Below are 24328 nucleotides of genomic sequence, written 5' to 3'. Positions count from 1 at the left end.
GTGTCTCAGAAAGGCAACATCCTTTATTAAGGACCTCCAGCACCCAGGGCATGCCCTTTTCTTACCATCAGGAAGGAGGTGCAGAAGCCTGACGGCAGACACTCAGTGATTCAGGAACAGCTTCTTCCCCTCTGCCATCCGATTCCTAAATGGACATTGAACCCGTGAACACTAACTCACTTTTTAAATATATATTATTTCTGCTTTGACACTATTTTTAATCTATTCAGGATATGAATACCGTAATTGATTGATTTATTTATTATTATTTTTTTCTTCTTCTATATTAATTATTGCATTGAACTGCTGCTGCTAAGTTAATAAATTCCACAGCACATGCCGGTGATAATAAACCTGTTTCTGATTCTGATAGACAATAGACAGTAGGTGCAGGAGCAGGCCATTTGGCCCTTCGAGCCAACAGCGCCATTCACTGTGATCATGGCTGATCATCCACAATCAGTATCCAGTTCCTGCCTTATCCCCATAACCTTTGATTCCGCTATCCTTAAGAGCTCTATCCATCCCTTCCTTGAAAGCATCCAGAGACGTGGCCTCCACAGCCTTCTGGGGCAGAGCATTCCATATATCCACCACTCTCTGGATGAAAAAGTTTTTCCTCAACGCTGTTCTAAATGGCCTACCCCTTATTCTTAAACTGTGGCCTCTGATTCTGGACTCACCCATCAGCGGTAACGTGCTTCCTGCCTCCAGCGGGTCCAATCCCTTAATAATCTTATATGTTTCAATAAGATCCCCTCTCAGCCTTCTAAATTCCATAGTATACAAGCCCATTCGCTCCAATCTTTCAACATATGACAGTCCCACCATCCTGGGAATTAACCTTGTGAACCTATGCTTCACTCCCTCGGTAGCAAGAATGTCCTTCCTCAAATTTGGAGACCAAAACTGCACACAGTACTCCAGGTGTGGTCTCATCAGGGCCCTGTACAGCTGCAGAAGGACCTCTTTGCTTTTATACACAATTCCCCTTGCTATGAAGGCCAGCATGCCATTAGCTTTCTTCACTGCCTGCTGTACTTGCATGCTAGCTTTCAGTGACTGATGTACAAGAACACCTAGATCTCATTGTGCTTCCCCTTTTCCTAACTTGACTCCATTTAGATAATAATCTGCCTTCCCGTTCTTACCACCAAAGTGGATAACGTCACATTTATCCACATTAAACTGCATCTGCCATGCATCTGCCCACTCACCCAGCCTGTCCAAGTCACCCTGTGTTCTCATAACATCCTCCTCACATTTCACACTGCCACCCAGCTTTGTGTCATCGGCAAATTTGCTAATGTTACTTTTAATTCCCTCATCTAAATCATTAATATATAATTGGTAATATATAGGTAAAACCATGAGAGGGAGTGGGGTGAAGTGAAGAACTGGGAAGCTGATAGATGAAAGAGAAAAAGGGCTGGAGAAGGGGGAATCTGATAGAAGAGGGCAGAGGACCATGGAAGAAAGAGGAGTTGATGGGCAGGTAAGGAGATGAATTGAGAGAGGGAGACGGGAATGGGAATGGTGAAGGGGGGGGGCCCAATTACCAGAAGTTCGAGAAATCAATGACTAATCAGGTTGGAGATTACCCATACGGAATGTAAAGTGTTGCTCCTCTAACCTGAGCGTGGCCTCAATGTGGCTGTAGATGTTGGAATGGGGATGGGAAGTAGAATTGAATTGGGTGGCCATCAGGAGATTATGCTTTCTCTGGTGGATCGAGCGTAGCTGTTCGATGAAGCGGTCTCCCAGTCTACGTTGTGTCTCACTGATATACAGGAGGCCACACCAGGAGCCCCAGGTACTGTAGATGGCCGTAAGAGACTCAGGTGAATTGTTGCCTCACCTGGAAAGACTGTTTGGGGCCCTGAATAGCAGCGAGTGAGGAGGTGTGGGGACAGGTATGACACTTGTTCTGCTTGCAAGGATAAGTGCCAGGAGGGAGATCAGAGGGGAGGGGTGAGTGGACAAGGGAGTGGCATAGAGAGTGAACTCTGTGGAAAGCAGAAGGTGGGGGTGGGGGGAGGGAAAGATGTGCTTGGTGGTGGGATCCCACTGGAGATAGCAGAAGTTATGGAGAATTATGCGCTGGACACGAAGGCTACTGGGGTGATAGGTGAGGACAAATGAAACCCTTTCCCTGGTGGGGTGGCGGGAGGGTAGGGTGTGGGGAGTCACGCATGAAATGGAAGAGATGTGGGTGAGGATGGAGGAAGAAAAGCCTCTTTCTTTGAAGAAGTAGGACATCTCATTAGTTCCGGAATGAAAAGTCTCACCCTGAGAGCAGATAAGGTGTAGACAGAGGAACTGAAAGAATGACATGGCCTTTTGACAAGTGCCAGGGTGGGAGAGGTATAGTCCAGGTAGTTTTGAGAATCTGTTATGTATTCAGAAGGAGTGAGGTTGGAATTGGAAAGAGGAGTGGTAAAAGGTATCAGATAAACTGTCTACCAAGATAGGAGATCAAGAAAGGGGAGGGAGGTGTCGGAAATGGACCAGGTAAATTTGAGGGCAGGGTGGATGTTGGAGGCAAAGTTAATGAAGTCAACGAGCTCAGTATGCGTGCAGGAAGCAGCACCAATGCAGTCGTCGATGTAGCGTAGGAAAAGTTGGGGAGAGATACCGCTGTGGGCTTGGAACATAGACTGTTTCATGTAGGCAACAAAAAGGCACCTTTTGTTTGGAAGAAATGGGAGGAGCCAGAGGAGAAATTTTTGAAAGTGAGGACCAGTTCTGTCAGACGGAGGGTAGTGGTGGTGGAGTGGAACAGGTTGGGTCTGTTATCTAGAAAGAAGTGGTGAGCCTTAAAGCCCTCCTGATGGGGATCAAGGTGCATGGGGACTGGACAACCATTATGAAAATGAGACGATTGGGCCAGGGAACCTGAAATCGTTGAAAAGATCCAAAGCATGTGAAGTGTCACGGATGTAGGGAGGAAGGGACTGAACCAGGGGGGATAAAGCTGAGTCATGGTTGCAAGAATGAGTTCAGTGGGGCAGAAACAAGGAGAAGCAACAGGTCTACGTGGACAGGCAGATTTATGGATCTCGGGTAGGAGGTAGAAACGGGAAGTGCTGGGTAAGGGAACTATGAGGTTACTGGCAGTGGATGGGAGATCCCCAGAGTTAATAAGGTCAGTGATGTGTGGGTGACACATCACACATGGCTCCTTAGCGGGCTCCCATTCAAGAGGTAAGTAAGAGGAGATGTCTGAGAGTTGTTGCCTGGCCTCAGCGAGGTAGAGGTCAGTCTGCCAGACTACTACCGCACCCTCCTTGTCTGTGGGCTTGGTGATGAGGTTAGAATTACTGTGGAAGGAGTGGAGAGCAGTGCATTCAGAAGGAGAGAGGTTGGAATTGGATAGAGGGATGTTAAAGTCAAGATGGTTGATGTCTCATCAGCAGTTGGCAATGAAAGGATCCAGAGCAGGCAGGAGACTAGAGCCAGGCATCCAGGATGAGGAAGAGAGTTGAAGATGTAAGGGGTCATTGGTGCAGACTGGAGAGTCCTTGTCAATGAAGTAGGCATGAAAATGGAGGCAATGAAAGAAGAACTTAGCGTCATGATGGGTGCAGAACTCACTGATGTGTAGTATATATGTGTCGCTAGAGTGCCCAAAACATTTTGCGCAGTACTGCAGTAATTCTGTGTATTGCACAGTACTGTTGCCGCAAAAAAAAATCATGACATAAGTGAGTGATGATAAACTTGATTTTGATATGGGTTTCGATTGTGAACTGAGAGTAGGAAGGGGGCAGGGAGAGAGGAGGGAGCGGGAAGCAGCAAAGAGACATTCTGTAATGATCAATAAACCAATTGATTGGAATTAAAAGACCTTTTCTGGTGCCTCAGGGCTGGGTGTGCCTGCACCTGTGCCACCCCACCCCCTGCCCCTGGTACTACTTCTCTGCCTCCTGACCCACACACCTCCTGACCCACTCCACCTTCGCCACTCCCAACATCCTTTGCTCCTGTCAGATTTACAAACTCGCTTTCTGCTCCACATTGACAAAACTCTAGCTATGTATATATGTGGCTAAGACTTTTGCACTGTACTGTATATGGCTAAATAAACATAAAATAGAGCTTACTGGAAATAATCAGTCTTTCAGGCGGCATTTGTGGAGAACAAAGTAACAGAATTACCATTTTAGGTTAATGACCTTTCTCAATCAGAACTGAGAAAAGTTTATATTTGCCCTGAAGGGCAAGGAGTGCTGAGAATAAAGGGGATGTCGGTGATAGGATAGAGACTAAGAATAAATGAATGAAACAGATAAAGTTGGTGCTGGTTAAGAGATAGTGTTGAAGGTTTGTAAGTTATCTCGATAAAGTAACCTGAACATGAAGTCTACTTCTTTCTTCATAGATACTGCCTGGCATGGTGAGTATATGTAAACTTTTTTGCTTTTATCTCAGGTCTTCAGTATCTGCAGTATTATTTTACAGTCAATTAACTAGTGATGTTGGTTGAGTAATAGATATTGGCTAGAACATCTTCTTAAACTAGTGTCAAGGAATCTTTTACTGGAAAAGGTGAGCGTGCCTCAGTTTAATGGCACACCTAGCTCTCAATACTCTCCCTAAACTGGAATGTGCATTAGAAGTTTAAGTCCCTAGATTAGGATCAAAACCTTTACTTTGTGAATATGAGGCAAAAGTGCCACAAGTAATGTCAACTTCAATCGGCAAGTCATAGGGTCATTGTGGTAATGATGCCATTTATCCACGTGAGGAGGAAGAGGAGAAGATGGCAGTGCGACGCAGTGCGCACGGCCACTCTGGTGAATGACATCTGTTATATGTCAAGTAGGGTACTGTGCATAATTCTGATTTGATGGAGACAGACATGAGAGTATGGAGGAACATCTAGAGAAACCTCTGAAATGCCTGCTTCGCTGCTGCTGCTGCTACTGTGTGGTCCAGAATCTCCAGAGCAGAAGGCCCTGAATCCTTGGCTTTGCTTGTTTTGGCAGCTGGGGCGAGGTCGAAAGTGTTCGGCAGAGGATGGCACTCAGGAGGCTGTATCGGAGGGGCTGGTCGGAGGCTCGAAGTTTTCGGACGGACGGACTCAGTGTCGGCTGGGGTCGGGTGCTTCCCATGCATCAGCAGTTGTCGGTGCCTGGAGGTTTATGGCAGGGAGTTTCTCCCTTTTGCCGCCTGCTATCAGGGACTATTGGGAGTTGATCAGGACTTTGAGACTTTTTTTTACTGTGCCCATGGTCTGCTCTTTATCAAGTTATGGTATTGCTTTGCACTGCTGTAACTATATGACATAAGTATGCAGTTCTGTCAGTGTTAGTCTTTGGTTTGTCCTGTTTTTCTGTGATATCACTCTGCAGGAACATTGTATCATTTCTTAATGCATGCATGCATTTCTAAATGACAATAAACGAGGACTGAGTGTCCTCATAATCTAATCTAATCTGATCTAATGTGAGCTCTCTGTAGAAAATTCAAGTTGGCCTTCCTCTCCTCCACCACCACTATCCTCATTGGAAATCAGAAAATGTGTAGCTCAGGTGGTTGATGGTTGTACTGAATTATTTTCTGATCTTGGTAATTTACTTTCAAATATTTTGTCACCATACATATGGTGACGAAACGTTTGCAAGTGAATTGCCAAGACAGGAGAACGACTCAACCCAACTATCCCCATTGTCCAGGAGTTGTACTTTATGGAAGCTCCTGTCATTTAGTAGATCATTAGCTTATTGGTGTAATAATAAGACAGATAAATCACAAAATAATTTGCAAATCGGTCTTATTGATCCTGGGAAGAATATTATCAAGTATTTATTTTCCAAAAAATAAAGATTAGAAGTACTGTAGGAGTTAAATAGCATAAATCAGGTGTGGAAAATTGCAGCAAATGGAGAGTGGAGGCAGCTTCATTTTTGATTAGGATGCTGCCCTGCCAATCATACCTGCAATTGGGTTGCTTGATTTATGAGACAAGCAATTTCAGAGGTGAAATCCCAAGGCCTCTTAAAACTGACACATTCTCTTTAAGAGAGTGTGTGTTGTTTGTTTGGATTCTTTCATTAAACCTGAGAAGTCCTGGTCAAACCAATTAGTTGCAGGGTTGCCTGCATTTAAACAGTTTGGCAGATAGAATTCTGGAATCTCAGGGATAATGTCCAACCCACAGTGAGCTAATGGAACTCAAAGCCCAGCTCTCGTGATCGTGAGTAATGAGGTTGAAGGTGGGAACTTTCATTGGATAACATTGGTCTTGAGATAGGAATATTAGGAGATATTGGGGAGGATTCCACTTCTGACAGAATTCTCATTAACTCTATTGGGAATTAATTTCATACATGATAGATCAATAAATGTATCCTGTTGTGGTCAAATAGTATCTGGAGAGTCTTTTGGGTCTTCTAATCAGGGCGAGCTGCAAGTCTTCCAATATTGGCAGAACTCTTACGCAGAATAGCCTGAATCTGCAATTGTTAGAAACACTGCTGAACAATTTATATTGTAACAAGATAGTGATTTATTTTCTGAAAAATTTGATAGTGTTACTATTGGGCTTCAATGAAAATCATATTCAATGGATCACCTCTAAAATTCGCACTTAAGGGATTCCAGTAACAAACACACACAACTTGGCACAAATTGAATATTTCCATAATGATACAAAATGGACACGAAAATACTTTAACCTGTGTAAACTTAGTGGCTTAGTAAGGTGAGCCAAACTAGCGATTTTCCAGCATCAATCCTGCCCATTGCCTATTTTAGATTTTTTTTGTGGTAGGTAGATGGAAAACCCCTCCAAGTTTATAGGAGCTACTGTTGACCCAGTTTGGGCTCTGTGGTTTATGTTTGGCTGCTTATCGTCAATAAAGAGACATCACTTACAGTACAAGTTCTCAACAAGATGAATGCAATGATTTGAGTGTTGTTTATGATTTTAGCAACAAGGGGACTCAGTTGGAGGAAATATATGGGTGACCTTGCTGTGCTTTTAACTCACTTTCCTGTCAGTAGAGGTGGCTGTTCTCTAAGTTATTTAGCCCATCGAGGGAAAACGCCAGGGCCTCGTGTATTTACCAGGGATTGTAAAAGACAATATTAAAGTGTAATCAGAGTTATTTTCAAAGTAAATATATGTCACTATGTACTACACTGAGATCCATTTTCTTGAGGGCATTCATAATAGATACAATGACCCCCAGCTCATGGCTACCCTGCTGATAGACTGTTTGTCTCACTTCCGTCAGGGATGAGGCTACGTCGCATCCAGGCCAAGACCACCAGACTCAAAAACAATTACTTCCCCAAAGCAGCAAGACTGATCAACCCCTCCATCTGCTAACCCATCCCTCCACACCTCCAACCAGCATTACTTTATCATTTCCTGTCAGTCACCTTATGCACAGGCGCTCCTGTGCAGAGCGTCTCTTTATAGATATACAGTCCATTTATGTATACAAGCTATCTTATGTACTTACATTTATTGTGTTTTTATTAGTGTTCTTTATCTTATTGGGTTTTTTTGTGCTGCTTTAGATCCAGAGTAACAATTGTTTTGTTTTCCTTTACACTTGTGTACTGGAAGTGACATCTTGAATTTTGAATCTTAAAGAAATACAGTAGAATCAATGAAAAATTATGGAAAAAACAACCAAGGTTCAAACAAAGAAAAACTATGCAAGTACGAAAAAACTTTTTTTTATACTTTATTGTTGCCAAACAATTGGTACTAGAACATACAATCAGCACAGCGATATTTGATTCTGTGCTTCACACTCCCTGGATTACAAATGTTGAATATTAAAAATATTAAAAATAGTTATGATTAGTAAATATTAAAAATTTAAATTATAAATCATAAATAGAAAATAGAAAATAGAAAACAGTAAATAATATTAAAACATGAGTTGTAGAGTTCTTGAAAGTGAGTCCATAGATTCTGGAATCAGTTTAGCAATAAGGTGAGTGAAGTTATCCCTGAAGCCCGATGGCTGAAGGTTAATAACTGTCCCTGAACCTGGTGGTGTGGGACCTGAGGCTCCTGTACCTCCTTTCCGATGGCAGCAGTGAGAAAAGAACATGGCCTGGGTGGTGGGGGTCCTTGATGAAGGTAATCTGCTATCCTTCCCAGCTCGACCTATATGTCATTTCATTATCACTGATATGATTGACTCATGGGCTTGGTAGAGATGGACAACTCCTAGCCTTATTGGTGATGTCCCATGAATGAAGAAATGAAAGAAAATCAGAGGATTTCTGAGCTCATGTGCTAGCCCAATCCTTTCTGTACCTACCCAGGAAACTCCCAAATTTTCCACATGCAAATCAGGCCAGGAAATAGCAAGTTCTTAAATAAAACTTCTGACTTAAATTGTTTGCCTCTAATAAGGGTCTACAAACTATAAATTGGTGGTTTCCCAAAATTAAGCTCTGTGTTTGGACCTGAAGTTTATATGATCCTCCAACACTAAGTAAATCAATGAAAGATTCTTTTGTTGCCAAAATATATTTTCCAAATTGAGCTGAGGGGCTAAACCTTATGGCTTAGAATGATGCTAAGAATAAAAGAGATGAGTTGAGCATAAAGAAATGATTTATTGGTGACTAAAAGAGTGAAATAAGGTGGACGAAAAAAGCAACAAAATAAACCCCGGTGAGGTAACCAACTCAAATTCTGACAGGGCCATTGTAAAGCTCAGTAGGAACCAGTACCTTTTGGTGTGATATTGTCGTGTAAATTTTAGATCTGCCAAAAACACAGGATGACTGACAATGTCAAGAAATATTAATATATTTGAAAAAAATTACAATGACCAACAAACATACTTCAATAGACACATACATTAGAAAAAAATTCAAAGGAAAACAAACAATCTTGTTTAGTTTTAAGAATGATATAATGTATTCAATCCACAATTCAGAAATATGGCAGTATAATTTGTTTCTGGGAAACCAATGAAAAACATAAGCTCGAGTTTTGGCTGCCTCTTGCGTTCATTTCTACACATTCTGGTTCTTTCAAGCCAATGAAATTTCCTCCTCTAAACTTTATCATTGATTTTTAAGAATTCTGTTATTGAATATCTTTGATCCAACATTTTTTTCTTGTGCTACAGTAATCTGTTATCCATACCTAATTATCTTTAAGGTGAAAGGTCAGTGGACAGTGTCTGGTCAATGATGGTCAGATGGAAATTTATAACTACTTTCAGTATGTCTGCTGTCTTTCCAGATCAATTATGCAGCTAATGACAACCAATACTTTCATCTGTGATTAAACAGCAGCTCTATCTTATAATAACTCGAGACTCTTTGGAAACCTCTGTATTGATCTTTTTAATAGAAGAAAGGAAAAAATAAAATTATTGTGGTTGCCTGTGGCAAAACTATGACAAATGGGTATCTGGAGTGTTGTGGAAGGTCTGTGGGAGGGTTGTCCTTTCTGTGTCAGAGTGTATACAAAATGCTTGTGCTTTAATGTGATTCACCGTGAGTCAATCTTCCTCTGCACTTTACACATGTGAAATTATCTTACACTTTTTCCTTGTGATGTGCTTTTCCAGTAGCTACGCTCTTTCATCCTGCGGTGATAGTGATCAAATGACTGTACAAGGCCAAACTATGTGAAAGCAAACTTCTCCTTCTTTGCCAATCTTATACTGTAACACAGGCTATAAAAGAATATGCAGATATCAGAATCAGGTGTAATATCACCAGCATATGTCATGAAATCTGTTGTTTTGCAGCAGCAGTACAGTACAATACATAGTGAAAAAAACTATAGTAATAAAGAATAGCTTCTACCCCTCTGCCAGCTGATTCCGAAATGGACATTGAATCTTTGGATACTATCTCACTTTTAAAAAATATACAGTATTTCTGTTTTTGCATGTTTTAAAACAATCTATTCAACATACGTAATTGATTTACTTGCTTATTATTATTATTTTTATTTTATTTTTTATTATTATTTTTTTCTCTCTGTTAGATTATGTATTGCATTGAACTGCTGCTGCTAAGTTAACAAATTTCACGTCACGTGCCGGTGATAATAAACCTGATTCTGATTCGGATTCTAAATTACAATAAAAAGTATATAGAAAACTAAATTAAATAAGCTGTGCAAAAAGAGAGGGAAAATACTGAGGTAATGTTCATAGATCTCAGTGTCTATTCAGAAATCTGATGACAGAGGGAAGAAGCTGTTCCTGAAAAGTTGTCTGTGTGTTTTCAGGTTCCTGTATCTCCTCTTTGATGGTATGAAGGAGAAGAGGGCATGTCCTGGGCGATGGGGGACCTTGATGATGGATGCTGGCTTTTTCAGGCATTGCCTTTTGAAAGTGTCCTGGATGCTGGGGAGGTTAGTGCTCATGATGGAACTGGCTGAGTATACAACTTTCTGCAGCTTTTTCGATCCCGTGCAGTGGCCTGTCCATACCAGGCTGTGATGCAACCAGTTAGAGTCCTCTCCACGGTATATCTGTAGAAATTTGCGAGTGTCTTTGCTGACATACTAATTCTCCTCAAATTCCTAATCAAATATAGCCACTGTCATGGCTTCTTTGTAACTGCATCAGTATGCTGGGCCCAGGGTAGATGATAGGAAATGTTAATGCCCAGGAATTTGAAACGGCTCACCCTATCCACTACTAATCCCTTGATGAGGACAGGGGTGTCATCTTACCCTTTCTTAAGTCCAGAATCAACTCCTTACTGACATTGAGTACAGGGTTGTTGCTGTGACACCACTCACCAGCTGATCCATCTCACTTCTGTATGCTTCCTTTATGACCATCTAAAATTCTGCAAACACTAGTTGTGTTGTTGGCAGATTTATAGGCTGTGATTGAGCTGTGCCGAGTCCACACAGTCATAGGTGTAGACAGAGTAGAGTAGTGGACTAAGCACGCATCCTTGAGGCGAACCAATGTTGATTGTCAGCGAGGAGGAGATGTTATTTCCAATCTGCACTGACTGTGATCTTCCGGTAAGAAAGTTAAAGATCCTTTTGTAGAGGGGGGGTATAGAGGTCCAGATTTTGGAGCTTGTTGATTAGAATGGAGGGTGTGATTGCGCTGAATGCTGAGCTGTAGACAATAAACTGCAGCCTGACATAAATATCATTATTGTCCAGGTGATCCATAGCTGAGTGGAGAGCCAGTGAGATGCATCTGCTGGAGACATATTGTGGTGATAGGCAAATTGCAGCAGTATATGTTTCAAAATTGTATGTCAAAGTGATATGTCTCAAGATCATCCGATTGGCCTAGGTGTCCATAATTAGATTTCATTGAGGACTTCCCCTGTCTTCCCCTCATTGAGTTCAATCAGCATGCTCCTCAGCTCTCAACTCCCTCATGGGCTTGTATGGCCTCATCTTCAATGACTATCTGTTTGCTTCAACCACACTCAGTGAGAGTGAGTTCTCCATTATCACCACCCTCTAGGTAAAGGATTGCCCGCAGAATATTTTGGGGGTGCTGTTTTATTGATGGCCACTAACTATGTGCTTTCCCACAAGGGGAAATCTTCTTTCTGTCAAAGTCTGTCACAAATTTAAAGACCTCTATCATGTCTCCAGCCTACAGCCTTCCTTTTGTACAGGAAAATGGCCGAGACTGTTCATTCCTTATCCTTGTACTATAATCTGGGAACCTTAGGGAGGAAATCAATGTGTGTGGTATACACAGCGGAGAAGAGTTACCATTGCTCAATGTCATCAATCATATAAGGCCTGACTAACTTATATTTGTAAGGTACTGATGCATAAAATTGAATCCTTTTAATTGATTGTAATTGGTTGTATAAAATAGATATCTTACAGTACTTTTTATGCTGCAAAGTCACACACTTTTGATCAGTCTGGCACTGATGAATGTAGCCATCTCCCAGTGAATGTACGTATATATAGTGAGTCTTTTGATTACTACTGGAACAGAACATCTTTGTTATGCTTCGTAACTCTAAAACATTAAACTAATTGAAAGCATAAGATGGAGATGGGAATGCGTGTCTTAGTTTTGTTTTAACTTTAGCGAGACGCGAATGTATGACGTGGTGGCAGGATGACGTATGCCATTCATGATCTTTTACATAAAACCCATAAAGGATTATTTAAATGTTTAACCAAACAATACATTTACAATATTTTTCAAACATTACTGAAATATTAAATACACAACACTCCTCCCTGTTTAGCTATAAACTCCAACTCAATATAGAAAGCAACTCAACTATATACGCAGAATATGATCTAATACAATTACTATATGGACTTCTACAGAACAGTAAATTTTAAATTGTTCATTCTGACCTGAAGGTTTAATCACTGTGGAGGATTGCTTACTCTTGTGGGTTAATGTTTTTCTTGACAAGAAGGTTCATTCTGCTTGGTGGGAAAGACTTGTGGCTGTGAAACAATCTCATTTTCCGGGGCCTCCTCAGTGCTGGTTGTAGGAGCTGACTCTGTGACTGCAGGAAGTGGTTCTGACAGCTCTGGACACATTTCTGCTCGATGTGCTGGCAACCGGAACAGTTCATGGCAAGCTTCACTGGACGATTTGGATCATAATGCATGAGTAGAGCAGCCAGATTCGTCAGAGGTCTGTTATAGTAATTGACAAATCCTAACAAACCACAACTGTGACACATCCTTTGACCTTGAGACGTCCAGCACTGCTTGAATTTTCTCAGCACTCTCCTGTAATTCTTGTGTAATTTGTGTAATTAATGTGACCACAGTAGGTGATGCTTGGTTTAAAGAATTCACGTTTGTGTCGTGTTCTGAACCCATAATCTTCTAATTTTTTTAACACTGTCTTGAGATTTTGGAGATGTTCTATGGCATCTTTACCGGTAACAATGATGTCCTCTAGGCAACACTGAGTGGCTGGGCAGCCTTCCAGCACCTGGTCCATAGTTTTCTGCTAGAGTGCTGGTACAGATGCTTCTTCAGAAATAAACCTAATACTGTATAGTGATAAAACCCTTTGTGAGTGTTGATGGTGAGAAAAACTTTGGACTCTTCTTCCATCTCCATCAGTAGGTAGGTCTCAGTTACGTCCACTTTGCAGAATTGCTTCCTTCCAGAAAGGTTTGTAATGATATCCTCTATCATGGGCAGAGGATATTGATCTACTTTCAGTACTGGATTGATGGAGACCTTAAAATCACCCCCAATCCTTACAGACCCATTCTCCTATGCTACTAGAACTTCTCGTGTTGCCTATAGCTCCATTCAAACTTGGAAAGAATTCCTACAGCCTACATGCGATCTAGCTCACAGACTACTTTGTCACAGATGATATAAGGAACCGGAAAGGCTTAGCAAAACTTGGGTGTGGCATTTTCATTTAACACCATTTTTTAAAATATGTTTGAATTTTCCAATGCCATCCTCAAACACTGCTGTGGCAAAGGTTTTGGCCCAAAATGGCAACAATATTCTTTTCCGTAGATGCTGCCTGGCCTGCTGAGTTCTTCCAGCATTTTGTGTGTGTTGCTGTGGCATCATCCAGTACCTTTCTTAATTTGCTTTCAGTTGGCTCTATTGCAGGTGACGTGGCATCCAGATTGTGGATAGATTTTCAATCAAGTTGTACTTGTCTCAGCCAGCCATGACCACACAATGCTGGGCCTCTGGTTTTCACCACATACAAGCCCAATGTGGCTTGTTGATTATTGTATCTCACTGTTACCAATGTCATTCCCACAGGAGTGATCTTTTCTCCAGTATAAGTTCCTAGTCGGATATCTGCAGGCTTTAGTTCAGTATCTTTGAAATGCCATTGAAATTCGTTTTGAGGAATGACTGAAACAGCCGAGCCAATTTTAATGACTTTGCTGTTCACTTCTGGTGTAAGCCATTTTGCTTGTCTATCGTTTTCACATTGTAAATCTCAAAGCTTCTCAGCTTTATCTCTCCCTGTGCAGTCCATTTATTTTTGTCTGCCCAACACACACTCTGTACATGTCCTACTTTGTTGCATTTTCTACAAGTTTGTCTTCTAAACCTACATTGGTCTGGCATCTGTGAACCCCTGTCACAATGTTATGCAATTTGCTTAACCAGGCAGGTTTTAGTTTAAAGGTTGCAATTTTGTTCATACTCACTTTCATTCCTGACTGCAACTCAATTGCATCTCTGTCTGCTGTTTCCATTGATACAGCAATTTCAACTGCTCTTTTAAATGCAAGTCATGCTTCTATTAGGAGCCATTTTTGAATGCATTCCTGTGAGATTCCACTAATTAAATGATCTTTCCATACATAATTAAGCCCATCACTGAATTGGTAATGCTCAGACAACTTCTTCAATTCAGTCATGTACACTGAAATGGACTCCCTTTCTATTTGATTCTGCTTATGAAACCTAATTGGTTTTGCATTCATCAATGGTTCTCTAAATGTTCCTGCATTACTTTCACGATATCAATAGAGCTCATTTTGGCTGGTTTGGTTGGAGCTGTCAACTTCAAAGCCAACTGTATATCTTTAAACCCAATGCACTCAGCAAAATTGCCACCTGGCTTCTTATTGGCTATTTCCTTTGCTTTAAAGTACTGCTCAATTTGCTCAGTATATATATTTGTCCGTTTTTTTTTGCTTTTTTTGTCACTTCTACATCAAAACATACAGTGAAATGCGTCATTTGTGTCAAATCAAATCAGTGAGGATTGTGCTGTGTTGCCACACTTCTGGCATCAACATAATATTCCCACAAACTACTAACCCTAACCAGGTGTGGTTGCAATGTGAGAGGAAATCAGAGCACTTAGAGGAAACCGACACGGTTGCAGAAAGAGCGTGCAATCTCCTTACAGTCAGCGTCGGCAATCGAACACCGATCTGTGATTGCAGGCTCTGCAAAGCAATGCACTAACTGCTGCACTAACTTGCCACCCCCGTCACTGCGCAGAGAGAGCCGAGAAGTGACAAGGCACTTACACTAGGAAATTCTCAGGCTGGTTTCTATGAGGAGTGGTGTCGCAACAACAACTTGCACTCACCATCAGTAAGACCAAGTAATTGATTAAGCACTTCAGGATGGGAAAGTTGAGGGAACACACATCAGTCCTCATCAGGGATCAGCAGAGGAAAGGGTGAGCAGTTTCAAGTTCCTGGGTGTCAACATGTCTGCAGATTTATCCTCGGCTGCCCAACCTATCGATGCAGTTACAAAGGAGGCATGGCAGCTTTCAGCTCGTTAGGAGTTTCAGGAGATTTGATATGTCATCAAAGGCTTTAGCAAAATTCTGTGGAGAGCATTCCAACTGGTAGCATCACCGTCTGGAATGGAGGGGCCATTGCACAGGATTGGAAAAGGCTGCAGGAAGTTGTAAACTCAGCCAGCTCCATCATGATCACTAACCTCCCCAGCATCCAGGATGTTTTCAAAAGGCAATGCCTCAAAAATTCAGCATCTATCACTAAAGATGCCCAACATGCCCTCTTCAGATCGTTACCATCGGGGAGGAGGTACAGGAGCCTGAAGGTACACGCTCAACATTTTGGGAACTGCTTCTTTCCCTCTGCTATCAGAAACAACCCATGAACACTATCTCACTATCTTTTGCCCTCTTTTTGCACTTCATATTTAATATATATATATATAATTCACGACAAATGTCAATGATATCAAACCTGATTCAGATTCTGATTTTAAGAATGCAGTATTTTAAAATAAATTCCATGATGTTAAGTATTCAACAATTTGTAAGGCAATAAGCAAAATGCTTATTCAATAGTGAAGCTCACAGGTGGACTCAAATAGTCTTTCTTCAATTGCTTTCATATATTCTTATATTAGGATATGGCTTTTAGGAAAAACTTTGCTTAAAAGTCACTAGTGGCTATTCAGTGTTACAAAAAAAAATTGAATGCATTGGGAATAAAAGTAGAGCAAACAGAATATCAAAGAGTGAGCCGAGCAAATTTAAAGTAAAGCTGATGTATTTCAATGTGATGATGAGGAGCAAGGAGCCAGTAAGAAAGAAGCTACTTGGTCCCTCAAACCTGCTCTGATGGGCGACTGATTAAGAGCATGACTGATCTGGCATCAACCTTAATTCTGCATTCCCGCCCATCTACAGAATTCTTCATGTTGTGTGTATCTATTCCTGCCTTAATAATATTCCAAGACTCTGTTTCCTCTGCACATTGAGGAAAAGAAATCCAAGAACTCATGACCTTCTCAGAGAAACATGTATCCTCATCTCTATCTAATTGGGTGCTCCCTATGACCCCAGGTTAGAGAGTCATAGAGAAATATTACATGGAAATAGACCCTTCAGCCAACTGTCTGCACTGACCATCAAACACTCATTTACACCAATCCTCCATTAATCCCATATTTTGTTCTTCCCAAACTCTCATCAACTGCCCTCACATACTGCCACTTATCTACACACCAGGGGAAATTAATCTACGAATATGCTTGCCTTCAGAATGTTGCAGGAAACCACCATAATGGAGGAAACCCATGTGGTCACAGATAGAATATGTATATTTCATGCAGAATGTGCCCAGTATCAAGAATGAGCCCTCATGTCTCTGGTGCGGTGGGGCAGCAGATTTAATAGGCATAGAGGAAACGTCTTCTCCAAATCCACTTTGTCAATACCATCAGGATCTTATACAGTATGTTCCAATTACTTCCACTCTTATTCTTCCAAACTGTAGTAGATACAAGCCCAGCCTGTCCAACCTTTCCTCATAAGTCATCTGTGCATTCCAGGTAGTATCCAATAGATCTTTTGTGAACTGCCTCTAACATAATAAAACACTTTCTCACATAAGGACACTATACTATAAACAGTTCTCCAGAAGAATTATTTTCTTACTATTACTGTCAAAAATGGGGTCATTGTTTTGAAAAAAAGATTTTTTTTTCAGTTAGTATGTGGACTGTATTTTCTCAGTGGGTATGCTGAGTTGCTGGACTGTTTACCCTTTATGTATAATTGTTTGTCTTTAGGCTAGCTCTGATTTTACACTTTGTTTTGCAGGTGTTTCATTTGGGATCATGGAGATTGTTAAGCTCTCTTTGTATTTATCACTTTTATTCAATTTGGGGTTTGAATTAGCATGGTGTTTTCAAAATTTTATATTGTAGTTGTTGGCTTTGGGGATTATTGCTTCATCTGGACATCAATGTTGTCTGATTGGTCCTGAATTCCTTCATGCACCAGGTGTATTTCAGAGGGGGGCATGCCAACCTCTCTTTGCTCAGTTGCTGTGGTTTCCTTGTCGGGTGAAACTCTGACCGAGTTCATCTGTGTATTGTGAGTGATTTCAGTTGATCACGATTCTGTATAGTTTGCCTGACTCTTGTTAGTTTTTCTAGTTAATTTCTGTAATAAATTGTTAGTTTTGCTTGATTTGCTGTAGTCTCTGTGATTCCTGCATCTGAGAGTTCACAAGTGACCCTCACGAGTACTAAACAATAGGAGTGAAATGGCAGCATAGTGGTTAGCACAACACTTTACAGTAGCAGTGACCTGGGTTCAATCCCTGAAGCAATCCCTCATTACTTAGATTATCTACCACCAAAATGCACAAATACACATTTTCTTGTATCATACTTCCCTTGGCAGATCTTTGCCGACTTACCTAACCCATCTGTATCATAGTGAGTGCCCTTTTCACAACTGACTTTCTACTGACTTACATTTGTATTATCACCAAATTCAATAGCAAACCTTCAGTTCCTTAATCAAAGCCATTTACTGTGTATAATTGTAAAAGGTTGAGGGACCAACATTAATCCTTGTGGCTCATCACACATTACATATCACCAGTCAGCAATAGCCCCATTAATGCCTACTCTCTGTTTTCTGTTAGCTGGTCAAAATGCCATCCATGCAATCTCCAACATTATAATGTTGCATTTTCTGTAATAGCCTTTGATATAGCAGCTTATCAAATGCCTTCTGGAAATCTAGTTCTAATGCATCTATCAGCACATGTTACTTCTTCAAAGAATTCCAATAAATTGATCATGCATGTTTTTTCTTTCACAAAACCATGTTCCCATCAATAATTATTTCAAACTTTTCTTAGAATCCTGTTCTATATCTCTGGTAATACTCAACATTCTCCAAATCTGTCCTGTTTTGTGGATGAAATTAGATTACTTAGGAGTGTTGTCGGGAAGCCCTTCTTTCTACATGAGGTTATGAAAACTAGAATTTAAGATGGCGACGCAAGGTCAATTGAATGTCTCAGGGCTGAGATTGAGAAATTTCTGGAAAGCAAGGGTGATAGGCGTATCTGAGCCAATGCAGTTAGGACGCAGATTTGGAACAATCCAATCATGTTTTGGAAAATCGCATAAACTGCTGGAGGGATTCAGCATCGATGCATCTATGGAGGGAAATAGACCATAAATGTTTCTGATTGAGACTGTTCATCTGAGATCACCCAGTATTTTGTGTGTTGTTCCAGATTTCAGCATCTGAAGTTTCCTGTGTCTCCAAATGAGGAGAAGTATGTAGGACAGTATGAAGGAGGGCCTCTGATCCTCCTCATCTCTGTTCTAAAGGGATATCCCTGTATTCTGGTTCTAAACTACCCCCACGATAGGGAACATCCTTTCCTGTCCTATATTCCTGCCCTCTGCTCCTAGACTCCCCCACTATAGGAAGCATCCTTTCCTTTCCTTTTGGACATTCCTATATTAAATTGACATTTCTGAGCTAGGGCTCACCACTTGTTGCTGTAATGTGCAGATAACATTTGAAGTTAAATGTTGCAAAAGTACAATGGATTAATGTTTGCATTTAATCCCAGCACAAAACTGGTGGCATATTTACTGCTGCAATTAAATTGTTATAGGTATTAGCTGCTAGTTAAGTGCTGAAACTAAAAACAACTTTTCTCTTTCAGATAATTGCGCCACATGATTCTTTTTGCAAAATCCTGATCTGTTCTCTCAGCACATTTACGGAGGCATATGCACTCCAAGCCTCATCAGATGTTGGGTTACACTGCTTTGCACACAAGAACCACAGCAGAGGTCTGACAGATCTCAGCTGGCCACAGAGCTGTGCAGAGGTAGAAGTGGAGCCACTCAACATTACTATTAAGCTCAGTGGTTTGTCAGGTGCAAAGAATCACAGAAAACACTTGTAGGGTGATAATTACATGGCATCTTTAACCCTGAAAACCTTTTATCTTGACAATTGAACTGGAATACTTTGCATTTTCATATTTTATGTTGATTAATCCTCAAGGCTTTTCAGGGGAAGTTGTTTTGACTATCCATTACTGGTCTCATTTGCTTTAGTTGGCTGTACAATGGTGATCAAAACGATTCTTGGAGATATCACTACTTGTAGTTGAAGGGTGTAGTGTGGTGGCCCATGAAAATAAACCAAAGGCAGGAACAGTGAAAAGGGAGAATACAAAACACCCATCCACCCTCTCATGGATTTTCTATCACTCAGTAAGAATTTGGCTTTAGAAAATGAAGCAGTCTGAATGCTCAAACAGCAGGTTCCAAACAGAATTCACGTTTGGGTTGATATGTAGAAAGGAGCCTTCATCCACACAAGTATTAGGCAGTCACCTCCTCCATCAAAAGCTGAATCAGCCAACATGTTCTCAGTTGAGACCATTCATTTTGCAATCCAGGTGAAAGGGTCTCAAGCCAAAACATCAACCATCCATTTCCTTCCGCAGATGTTGCCTGACCCTCTTTATTTTTCAGATTCCAGCATCGGTAGTCTCTAAAAGTTGAACCATCTCACCAGTTACTGGAATTATCATTGATGAATCTGTCACTTTTGACATCAGACCCAGGCATTTCTCCTAGCTCCTATACTTCCAACCAGCCCTGAAAGACATTGACTCGACATACGTGATTTTCTTTGTGCATCCTTCAGTCAGATCACATATAGTATATTTGAATAAAGCCTGTAATGTTGTGCAAAACATCATGAACTACTGATTTGTTTCGTTCCTAGCCCTTCAAAAAGATGTCTGCTTGCTGACCATTCAACAGACCATTAGCAATTTGTACAACATTGTTCCATCATTCAATAAGAATTCAGTTTCAGATAACAAATCAGTCTGCATGGTCAAACAGCAAAATTCAGGCTTGCGTTGATCTGTAGAATGGAATATTCATCCACACAAGTGTTAGGCAATCACCATCTAGGACATGGTACTTTGAATGAAAATTTTCTAGATATTGATCACATATTAAACTAATATTAAAGTATCTGATTCATGTGGAAAGCATTATAGATTGCTGAGAGATGTAAGTGATGGAAATTATAAAGTCTCTGTCTACTATTTTGTAATCTTCCTAAGACAGTGAAGCAGATAGGACTGTAAGTGTGAAAAAGAATCACTAGTTGGTGCATTCAGTATCTGGAAGGATACTTGTTAGAGCTGGTAATCAAGGACAAAATGAACTGGTACTAAGCTAACAAATGAGAGGCAACATGGATTTGTTAGAGGCAAATTGTTCTAAACTAACTTAATGAAGTAGAAGGGCGATATGAGAAGGCTAATATGGTCAATGTTGGTATTTTCAAAGGAATTTGTTAAAATATTGCATACATTTGTTAACAAAATTGAACTCTGGAGAATTAAACAGACATTGCCAGTACAGATGCAAAATTGCCTCAGGAACTGAAAGAAGAGCACCAGTGAACGATTATTTTTCAAACTGGAGGGAAGTGTGCAGTGATGCTCCCCTGGGGTCAGTATTAAAACTAATGCACATTTTTTAATATGGTTTAATGAATTGGATGGCTATACTTGTCATCGTTTCACCATCTGCAGATGATAGGATTCAGAAATGTAGCAAACAAAAGGAGGATTTCAGCAGGACATGAAAAGGGTGGTGAAATGGGCAGATCAAATTTAATGCAGAAATGACATATTTTGAAGAGAAGAATGAGGAAAGATATGACAAAATAAATGTTTCTATTTGAAGAGGCTGCAGGAGCAGAGAGCTCTGGCAAGTATAGACAGCTATTGAATTGGTAGAAGAGGTTTAGTAGGATTTTAAAAGAAGGCAGAATGTTGCCACTACAGGGAAAATATAGGAATGACATTGAATGAAAAAGATGTCTATGATCATTTTAAAAAGCTGTCGAGAAGATAGAAGAGGTATGTGCCTCTTGTTCTGAAGAAGTGTCTCGGCTTGTAGTGTCAACTGTTTATTCATTTCCATAGATGCTGCCTGACCTGCTGAGTTCCTCTAACATTTTATGTGTGCTGTCTTAGTCCTGTATCATTGATAGAAACTCAGCTGTAACATTGACTCATCAATACTTTTATTCATATATGATCCCAATATTTATAATATTTCATTAACTCACATCATATATAAACATTTTCCAGTTGCGGGAAGTCCCAGTAAAGGGAATGAAATTAATTATAATTTTTTGACCTGTCTTCTCCTGAAATGAAATCATTTGTTTATTGAAAGGTATTACAAATTTAAACATCTCAATATCCTCTAACGTAAAGTTTTGCATCCATGCTGAAAACCATAATTCCTTAAATGTAACCATTTAAGTTCCAGGTAGTAAGTTGATCCAAAGTAACTCATATAAGTTAGCCATTGTATTTTTCTGTTTTTATTAACTTATAATAGTCATCAATAGCAGGACCAGAATCCGGTTATTGTCCTTGAGAGTCCATAAGACCATAAGCAATAGGAACAGAATTAGACCATTTAGACCATCCAGTCTGCTCTGCCATTTCATTATGGCTAATCCAAATTTCCTCTCAGCCCAAATCTCTTGCCTCCCTCCTCCATACCCCCGAATCCTTTCATGCCTTGACCAATCAAGAATCTATCAATCTCTGCCTTAAATGTATATATAGACTTGGCCTCCACAGCTGCCTGTGGCAACGTATTCCACAGATTCGCTACTCTCTGGCTAAAGAAATTCCTCCTCATCTCCATTCTAAAAGGACACCTCTCTATTCTGAGGCCATGCTCTCTGGTTTTAGACTCTCCCACCATAGGAAACATCCACTCTATCCAAGGCCTTTCACCATTTGATATGTTTCAATGAGGTCATCCCTTATTCTCCTGAATTCCAGTGAATACAGGCCCAGAACCAACAAACGGTCTTCATCTGACAAGCTGTTTAATCCTGGGATCAGTTTGTGAACTTCCTTTGAACCTTCTCTAGTTTCAAACTGAGAGGATTGCAGTGAGCGTCTTTTCGAATCACTGCCATGTATCTGTGGTAGGTACTCCCACACGACGCATTTCACTGTATGTTTCGATGTTTTGGTGTACATTTGACAGAAAAAGCTAATCTTTTTAATCTTTTATAATGTTGGTTAGAGAACTTAAGAATTTAGATCCATGGCAATGAAGCCCAACAATACATATTGTGTGATTAGAAGGGAGCTATGTGGATGCAGTGGTTGCTATGCTCTGATGCTTTGTCTACGTGGTAGAAATTAGGAACATGTTGCTGAGGAAATCTTGGCAATATGCTGCATTGCATTTTGTAGATAATATCATTGCAGGTGCAGTGCACAGGTGATGGAGGGAATAAGTAGGATAGTGGACAAAGTCACAATGACGTGGGCTGCTTTAGGGTGCCTGGTCGCAACCGTGGACTCTGCGACAGACTGTGGGTCACAGCTGAACGGGGTTGGCAACCACGCTCATGAGAATGCACATTATGGCCAAATGCGATTTATTTGCCAAATGATGCTTCAAAAAGTCAAGTTTCCAAATATCATCCCATTTCTTTCCACTAGCAAATTCTCCAGCAACTTTCACATCACGACAATACAAACAGATAACTCCAGTTTCCGAATCATACATAAATATTTCTCATAGCTGAACGTTCATGACCTCGAGCTTTCGGTGTAGTAGTTTCTACTATTTTATTAAGCCATTCAATTTTAAACAAATTTGCAGTTCTTTTGCACTTCATGCCCTTCGCTTCTTTTGAATTCAACATAGTGAATCAATATTTTTTTCAATAAAAACCTAGTAAGCTATCTACAGGATTTGAAACAGATGTTTGTATACTTTACGATATGAACACCGTCTGCCAAAGATGGCTGCCACCATGATGCAGCTGTACAAACCGGAACAGGAAAGGTGAGGTGACGTAAATTAGTGACCTGCATTGTGGTATTTGAAAAACCGACTGACTAGTTAACAGAAACATTTAGCTAAAAGATTATTTTCAATAAGTATAATTATTAATTACTACATTATTTCAGGTAACTAACCTTTTGTGCGCACATTAATTTCCTTTGTGTGCTGGTTGAAAAATGTGTGTGCGTGCGCACACACGCACAGCTTAGAGGGAACATAGGTTGCATCTCTGGTATTATGTTGAATATCAAAAGAAGGTTGTTTTGTCGGTTTGGAGATGATGGTGGTCTAGCTCTACAAGGTACATTGCAACATATGTTAGTTAACCTGATAGGATCTTGCAAACCTATGACCTTTGTCCACTTTGGAGCACAAAGCAGCAGGTTGGTCAGGACCATCATTTGAGTTTCCCTCCAAGTCACACAGCACCCTGACATGAAATATACCACCATCTTTTGGTGTTTCAAAATATTCAACTTCAACATGTGGACTGCAAGGAACCACATTGAAATGTTTAGCAGCACCTTATCAATATAGCTTAGGATAGAACAGAATCAAATATCGTTGTGATGATTGTACGTTCTAGTATCAATTGTTTGGCAACAATAAAGTATGAATACCAATGACAACCAAAATCTGAGAATAAAATATAAAACCATCTCAAGGATTCTATTGAACCATGATTCAGGTAGTCCCTTGGGTTAAGAATGTCCAACTTATGGGGTCCCATAATATGATTATGTGTACGTCCAGCATATTACATAGGAATGGCACATCTCTCTCCCTGTCTCTCCACTTTTAATAATTTCTTCTTCAATCTTGTTTGATATTGAAACTATTCATTGCTATACCTTGGAGGTACGGTTATCCTATTCAATAATTTTTTGGTATTTTCTGACTTATCAACAAAAGCCAACCAAATGCATTCTGTAAAAATAGAACTCCTTCTTTACTCAGGCTGGTCTGGCAAAATTATGTTCTCTGAAGAACTAAATGACAATGATGACCAAGTTAATTCATATATAACTGTAGGAGCGGCTTCTCTGCCTTTGAAAAGAAGTAGCAAAGTCACCTCCAGCATTTTGCGTGTTGCTCCAGTATCTGCAGTCTCTCGTGTCGCTCTACTCACCTCTGAGTTGGGTTGTGGGTTTGCTCCATTTGAACAGAAAAAGATGGACGATATCCCCATCATTATTTATTTATTGAGATACAGTGTGGAATGGGTTCTTTCAGTCCTGCGAGCCA

General features: G+C 40.5%; 1 long non-coding RNA gene across 1 annotated transcript in view; it reads left to right on the top strand.

Moving 5' to 3' along the window:
• Positions 1-10344, top strand: part of LOC140198876 (uncharacterized) — a 106081-nt gene extending 95737 nt beyond the window's left edge. The window contains exon 3 of the long non-coding RNA XR_011886279.1: positions 10229-10344. This is a non-coding gene — a long non-coding RNA (uncharacterized lncRNA). The remainder of the gene's footprint in view (positions 1-10228) is intronic.
• The last annotated feature ends 13984 nt before the right edge of the window (positions 10345-24328 follow it).

This window comes from Mobula birostris, chromosome 6 (genome assembly GCF_030028105.1).
Source record: "Mobula birostris isolate sMobBir1 chromosome 6, sMobBir1.hap1, whole genome shotgun sequence".
NCBI lineage: Eukaryota > Metazoa > Chordata > Chondrichthyes > Myliobatiformes > Myliobatidae > Mobula > Mobula birostris.
Note: the sequence above shows the minus strand (reverse complement) of the source record. Positions and strands in the feature narration are given on the sequence as shown.